The sequence below is a fragment of the Micropterus dolomieu genome, linkage group LG13 (genome assembly GCF_021292245.1).
Source record: "Micropterus dolomieu isolate WLL.071019.BEF.003 ecotype Adirondacks linkage group LG13, ASM2129224v1, whole genome shotgun sequence".
NCBI classification, from domain to species: domain Eukaryota; kingdom Metazoa; phylum Chordata; class Actinopteri; order Centrarchiformes; family Centrarchidae; genus Micropterus; species Micropterus dolomieu.
Window position 1 is genome coordinate 29338657 of NC_060162.1, and position 6459 is coordinate 29345115.

Below are 6459 nucleotides of genomic sequence, written 5' to 3' on the forward strand. Positions count from 1 at the left end.
GCAGTCCACTCTTTGTGAATCTCCCCCACATTTTTGAATGGGTTTTGTTTCACAATCCTCTCCAGGGTGCGGTTATCTCTATTGCTTGTCCACTTTTTTCTACCACATCTTTTCCTTCCCTTCGCCTCTCTATTAATGTGCTTGGACACAGAGCTCTGTGAACAGCCAGCCTCTTTAGCAATGACCTTTTGTGACTTGCCCTCCTTGTGCAAGGTGTCAATGGTCGTCTTTTGGACAGCTGTCAAGTCAGCAGTCTTCCCCATGATTGTGTAGCCTACAGAACTAGACTGAGAGACCATTTAAAGGCCTTTGCAGGTGTTTTGAGTTAATTAGCTGATTAGAGTGTGGCACCAGGTGTCTTCAATATTGAACCTTTTCACAATATTCTAATTTTCTGAGATACTCATTTTGGGATTTTCATTAGTTGTCAGTTATAATCATCAAAATTAAAAGGAATGAACACTTGAAATATATCAGTCTGTGTGGAATGAATGTATACATTTTACAAGTTTCACTTTTTGAATGGAATTACTGAAATAAATCAACTTTTTGATGATATTCTAATTATATGACCAGCACCTGTATATTTACAAGCAAAACAGTGGTGTGCCAGGAATTTTTGGTCATTAAGCACCCTCTGTTGGTGTTTTAGAGGCATTTCATGTCCATTCAAAATCATGGAAGTTAAAAGCATTACTTTTACAGTGTATCTCAAGAGCGCAGTGGTAATGGGCTTGCCCTTCAGATACAAAGGTCGATGAGATAAGACATAACATTATTAATCCCCCATATGAGAAATTTCGGTTGACATAGCAGCACAAAGGAATATAAAAGAACAGATGCCGTATTGTAGAACATTCAGCATAGATGTATACATAAATATAAACTGAAAGCACATTATATGCGATCAATATACAATTAACATTCAGTGAAGAAGTATTAACACACTATTTACACTATATAATCAATAATAATTATTTACAACCATTTACCACCAGATAAATGTCTGAAATATAATCAGGAACATCCGTCAGTTGGGTGCTGATGGCTGATGGGACAAAAGAGCCTCCAAAAAGCTTTGAGGCTTGGGGCTGGATGACTCTTTGACTGAAGGTGCTCCTGAGCTGCCTCAGCTCAGCATAGAGAGGATGAGAGGAGTTCTCCATGATGGTTTTCAGCTTCCCTCTCATCTTCCTGTCAGTCACTGTCTGAACACTGTCCAGTTCCATCTCCACCACTGAGCTGGCCTTCCTCACCAGCTCGCCCAGTTCGTTGGCGCCACAATTCCCGATGCCACCTCCCCAGCAAACCACAGTGAAGAAGATGACACTGGCCACTACAGACTGGTAGAATATCCGTAGCAGCCTGGTGCACACATTGAAGGACCTGATCCTCCTCAAGAAGAACAGTCTCCTCTGTCTTTTCCTGTAAAAGGGCTCGGTGTTGTCTGTCCAGTCCAGTTTATTGTTGAGTTCACCCCAGAAACTTGTAGTTGTCCACCATCTCTACTCCCTCACCCCTTATTACAACAGGGTTGTGGGGGTGTGTCTGAAGTCCACCAGCTCCTTGGTTTTTCCTGTGTTGAGCTGGAGGTGGTTGCTGTCACACCATCCAATGAAGCTCTCAATCAGGTCTCTGTACTCCTCCTCGCTGTCATCTCTGAAACAGCCGGCGATGGAGGAGTCGCCTGAGATCTTCTTGAGGTGGCTCGATGGATCAAATCCCATTCACGGCATGTTGAACTGAAGAAATATTTCTGAAAATGCATGCATTTTTGACGGCCTAAACTTCCTCGAAAACTTGCTAAACTTTGCTCGCACACCAGGCAGGCCGACAACCAACAGCAAGTTGGCCGTTTTGGATTTAATAGTCATACTTGGCGAATTACATACTCCGGAGTTTAATGAACTCCTCCTAGAGAATTAGTCCGATCGACTTTGGTGATTACTCATTGATGATTACACAATGTACAAATGAGTTTTGGTCGACCGGAGGTGCCCGTGGCATGTATTCAAATATCAATGATTTGTCACGAAACAGGAAGTTGCTATAACTTAAGTGTAAATGCTCACATCTGTACCAAATTTGACACGTGTGATAACAGTCCTACCTTGAAAACAGCCAACATTCACTCAAAGTCATACCACCATGCGTCATACTGTGATATGTTGGCAATATCAACTTCAAAACTGCCCCAGAAAACCCATAACACAGTGATGATGCTATGTTGTGAAGCTTGTGTGAGTTTTCGGTCCGTGGTGGCAAAGTTCCACACTTCGCCAAGACACAGGAAGGTTTAGTATCTGTATCTCAGTATTGTAAACTGCTGCCAGTTGCATATATTCACCTCCATAAGCACAAAAAAGTTGCCACAATGTAGCTACATGTCATTTCTCTCTCTAAATTCCATTTTTCCCCCCAGTGGTTTAGATTTACCCCTTAACTGATCCATCCATCCATCCATCGTCAACCGCTTATCCTGCATACAGGGTCGCGGGGGGCTGGAGCCTATCCCAGCTGACATTGGGCGAAAGGTGGGGTACACCCTGGACAGGTCGCCAATCCATCGTTACAGTCAAGCTCCCATTGACTCCAGCAGAAACTATTCCTTCTCTCTCCCAACTCGCAAAATCCTCTTTCCTGTCTCAAGTGTAGACACATGCTATATATTGTCATGCGCAGCTGCTCAAGCTCTAACTAAAAATACCAAAATGACAGCTGAAAAGGCAAATGCACTTTACCATCAACAATACTTAAAATTGTTGAGGAGGGTCATTCAATAGCATAGAGGTAGAGTGTTTGTCCTCAAAGTACCACTTCTGGTGCCAGACATGTTCCAGATAAGAGATCAATTCTATAAAAATACCGTCTACTGACCAATCAGTTCTCTTGGAAAATTACCACCTGTGGACGATCCCGCAGACTACTTTAAAGGCTGCTTTTCTGTTTGTTGCGGTGATGCAAATAAAATTTTGTATAGCAATATCATCCTACAGAGACTGATTGAAGTAGGCTACAAGGCCTTGTAGGTTTTTAAGATGTGACAGTAGTCTAAGCCTACCTACCGCTTTGAATGGATTTTATATTTTTTATTGCTCCCAAGTCCGTTTCAAACAGCCTGTTGCATCTGTTAAAATAAATGGGTTTCATTTTTCTTATGTGAGGCTGAATATTATGAGCATAGCATATAGTTTGTTAGGCCTATTGAAATTAAGTTTAATATGAATTTTATTTTATTATATATTTATTTTAGGTTAGTATGTATCTGGTATTATAGAGACTGGTCAAGTCTCTATAATACAAGACTTTTGCGTAGTGGGACAAGCCTTTAGGTAATGTGGGAGAGTTTTCAGTAGCCTAAATCTTTCACCAATATTTGAGCACATTTTATGGCATGAATGGATTTTTCGTTTCGTTGCTTTATGAAGTTAATTTAGAACAATGTTTGGAACATTTTTCAGTGTGTTAAATAGGCTACATTAATGTAATTTTTGAAGTGACTAGAAGTTATTAAAAGGGAGTCTGAGCGACCACTTATTCAGTGCCCGAGTCTTTTAAAGTGGAAACGCCGACACAGCTCAAAGAATACGGCTACTATTTTCATAGACGCCATAAGGACACATCAAATAAATGCATAATTATAGACTACGCCTGTTCATTTAGGCATTCACACTGTCTGCGATTTTCTGCATTTCTGCAGCTGTACTACTTTGACTATGTCTATTTACTACTACTACAGTTTGCTCTTTGTTTGTAAAATATGACGCTCTGCTTCCAGTAGACTTGTCCATGTTTGCGATTGGTCATCTGCCTCTAACACCGCCTCTTTTATGTAAACACGCTCATGGCTGGATTGGGAAACCCTGAGTTAACTTACCTAGCTGATAACCAGCTTCATGTGACCACTTATCACAATCTCGATTGTTAGTTAGTGAAGCCAGATAATGAAAAGATATCCTGGGTATGTTGAACTTGCTTTGTGGTTACAGGCCCCAGGTGACAGGTGAACTACTTGAGTTGATGACAACTCGTAACATTACATAATGCTCAACAGGGCCGTCTCAGGCTTTTGAAACATCAAGTGCTTAGCTCAGCCCATTCATTTTCATGCTTTCACCTGTGTGTCGAGGTGTGAGACATTCATGTTGCAGATTGTAAAGCTTTGCCGGTGCGGCTGTGAATTTGCTACGCGCTTCGGACACTGCATTAAGGTGTTATACGTCACTTCCTGTGTCCTCTTTGTGGCGCTGCAGAGCACCTGCCGCTACGACTACAGGTGGTTATTGGTGTGTAGATGTGTTCAGGGCGGAAAAGTTATGAAGCACGCACAGATTGGTACAGATTTGAGCATGTACAGTTAAGTTACGATGACTTCCTGTTTCACGACTAAACTTCGCCACCACGCCAAGGATACGCTGTTAAAGGAAAACTTACAGGCTTTACAACATGACATCATCAATGTGTTTTGAAGTACATATAGCCAACTTGCAAGAAGTAGTTCATCACAGCGTAAACACAGTCACTTCCTGTTGTCAGCAGGTGGCCCTGTGACTACGGGTGAATTTGGGTTGTAGATATGTTCAGGGCGGGACTCTTATCAAATATGTAGTTTGGTGCGGATGTGAGCATGCAAGTTACAACAACTTCCTGTTTCATGGCGCATCATCTATTTTGGATGCCACGCCACGGGCACGCCATTTCTCAAAAACCCCATTTGTACAACTTTAATAATCTGTGGGATTAGACTCAACAGTGAAAATCTGAAGTCGGTCAGACTAATTCTCTAGGAGTTTGTTAAAGTGCCGAGTGTGTAAATCATCCAAAAATTTTTAGTACGTCTGGAGATGACAAATTTCATACATGTAGGTGTAACGTGCCACGGACGTTGCTTCGTTAAAAGGTCATTTCCTGTTGCCAGCAGGTGGCGCTATGACTGTGAAGAATGTCGGCATGTACATGTGTTCAGGGCGGGACTCTTATTAAACATCTAACATTTGGTACAGATATGAGCATGTACAGTCAAGTTACAACAACTTCCTGCTAGGAGTAGTACATTACAACATAAAAACGTGAAGAGAACTAAAACAGAAAAACATAGAATGGTTCTACAGTTTCTAATAATAACTAAAACAGAATTTTCACAGCACTAAAAAACAAATGGGAAAAACTTTTGATATACTTGATCTTGGCAGTATGGGGACTTTATTTTCAAATCACTCACAGTCAAGACAATATATGGTTATTTTTATTTCCTAAATACAAAATATGAACTGAACAAACATACAGTGTGTGCTGTGATTGGTAGATATAATGTGGGAAATTGTGGATTCAAATCTGATTGGCTACAGTAAAATCAGTGAAAACTAAATATCTGGATAAATGTTGATCAAATTAACATTTGACAAAGTGCCAGGAAAGCTGCAAAAACACATCTGTGAACCATTTCTTTTGTTTGTTACAAAAGTTACAATCCACATTTGATCAATCATTTCTTAAGCTATTAAACTGAATCCCTTAAAGTTAATCAATCAATAAATCAATTTATCAGTGAGTACTGATGTATTTAAGGCACTTTAATGGGAATTTAGGGGAACTATCAGTGTACAATTTAATGGAAAAATATATTATATTAAAGGTATTTTAATGGATTATCTGCACAGTTTAAGGTTGCTACATTATTATAAATGTATTCATTATTTTAGTCCCAATTAGGGTATTGTATAGACCTATTAAAACCTATAAAAATATAATTCATTTGTACCTGAAAATATTTTAGACCCTTAACAAAAACCAAAACCCCAACCTGAATAACACCTTTAACTGATTATTAATGGATTAAAGGTTCAGTGTGTAATATTTCTGAGGATTTATTGACAGTGCAATATAATAACTATGTTTTCAGTGGTGTATAAAGACCTTACATAATGAACCGTGTTATTACCTTAGAATGAGCCATTTATATCTACTTAACTGCAGGTTCCCCTTACATGGAGGTCGCCATGTTTCTACAGTAGCCGAAAACAGACAAACTGCTCTCCAGAGCGTGTTTACTATGTAATTCCGGCAGTGCAGATGCCTGTAATAATAATATACAGTCTCTGAGTAGTCATCTGGTTTATTAGAAGTAAGAAGAGAAGTGCAATTTGGACAAATGGAGGAGCACACCTATTATTTAGCACGTGCAAAACATGATGAAGCCAGGCGAAGTCGGGACAGATACAGACAGATGACGGCAGAAATAAAGGATATATTCATTGTGAATTTTCCCAGATAGAAGGCACTGATGCTGGACAAATATTTTCAAAGCGGAGCTGAAGTTCCCTGTTTTCTGCTGGACAGGTAATTAAGTTAGTTCACCTTTAGCGATGCAAATGAAAACTGTTGTTTAATAGCTTTAGGTAGAAGCTGGGCATAATCACTGAGAGAAGTGACGTGTTTCACCTGTCAATGTTGTGAAAT

General features: G+C 39.9%; 1 protein-coding gene across 1 annotated transcript in view; it reads right to left on the bottom strand.

Moving 5' to 3' along the window:
- Positions 1-5185: 5185 nt before the first annotated feature.
- The window catches only part of slc27a6 (solute carrier family 27 member 6), a 74415-nt gene continuing 73141 nt past the window's right edge, over positions 5186-6459 (bottom strand). Inside the window, exon 11 of the transcript XR_006827920.1 lies at positions 5186-6441. The gene's annotated coding sequence lies outside the window, so the exon portion shown is untranslated. The remainder of the gene's footprint in view (positions 6442-6459) is intronic.